Below are 1,041 nucleotides of genomic sequence, written 5' to 3'. Positions count from 1 at the left end.
CTAATCCAGCCACATAACCTAGGTACTACACTTGGGCCCTTACAAATTCACATTTGATTAGAATTAAGTGTTAAATTAGCAGAGGACAGTCTCTGCAGCAAGGGATCTAGTTGGCTCAGGTGTTGTTCCAGGTGTCACTAAAAATAACATCATCAATGTAGAAGTCTTACCTGACCTTCTACATCTGTGACAGAATCATTGATCAACCTTTGGAAGGTGGCAGGGGCATTCTTCATACTATAGGGCATGACCTTACAGAACATATGAATTGCCACTGACCACAAAACAGGAAATTTCTCAGGCCCTTTCTGTGAGTGGGACTTGCCAATATCCCTTCATCAAATCTAATTTTGTAATAAACTTAGCACTGCCTATCAACGTTCACACAATCATTTACTCTGGGAAGTGGGTAAATATCAGTCCTTATTAAAGGGAGTTGACTTCACGATAATCAATGCAAATGTGATGTGATCCACCAGTTTTTAGGAACCATTATGTAGGGGTGCGCCACTCGCACTTTGGCATGACTCAGTTATCCTCTGCTGCAACATGTGGTTCAGTTCCTCATGAGTGATGGTCTGCTTACGAGGTTAGCAGGAGTGTGACTGACTGTGACAAGACTGGCGTCTCCAATATCCGATGTCATGCTGTGCCACTTCCGTCCATCCTGGGGTGTCCCGGAGGACATCAGGAAACTTCCTGAGAAGGGCAACAAGTTCGACAGACAGCTCTGCAGTCAAATGGGAGAATTTATCAGTCGGTTGTACTCCAAACACCCTGGTTTTCTCTCCAACTGGTCGTCTGGTCCAAAGTCAAGGGGCAGCCCTCATCCTCCACCAACTCGACAGCCGACACCACGCATGCAGCTCTAGGGGGTTCCACGTCTCGCCTGTGGTACTCCTTCAACATATTTACATGGGATGATCTTCATTCCTTCCTCCGGTCTAGGGGTATAATGACATAATTTACTTCACCTAACCTCTTCTCCACTACACCTGAGGGCCTGCTAAATTTGCCTGCAGAGGCTGACCATGAATGGGA

This window comes from Coenobita brevimanus, unplaced genomic scaffold (assembly GCF_032717465.1).
Source record: "Coenobita brevimanus isolate Jiangsu-jjx unplaced genomic scaffold, ASM3271746v2 jjx.HiC_scaffold_190, whole genome shotgun sequence".
Classification (NCBI taxonomy): domain Eukaryota; kingdom Metazoa; phylum Arthropoda; class Malacostraca; order Decapoda; family Coenobitidae; genus Coenobita; species Coenobita brevimanus.
This window is presented reverse-complemented; position numbering follows the sequence as displayed.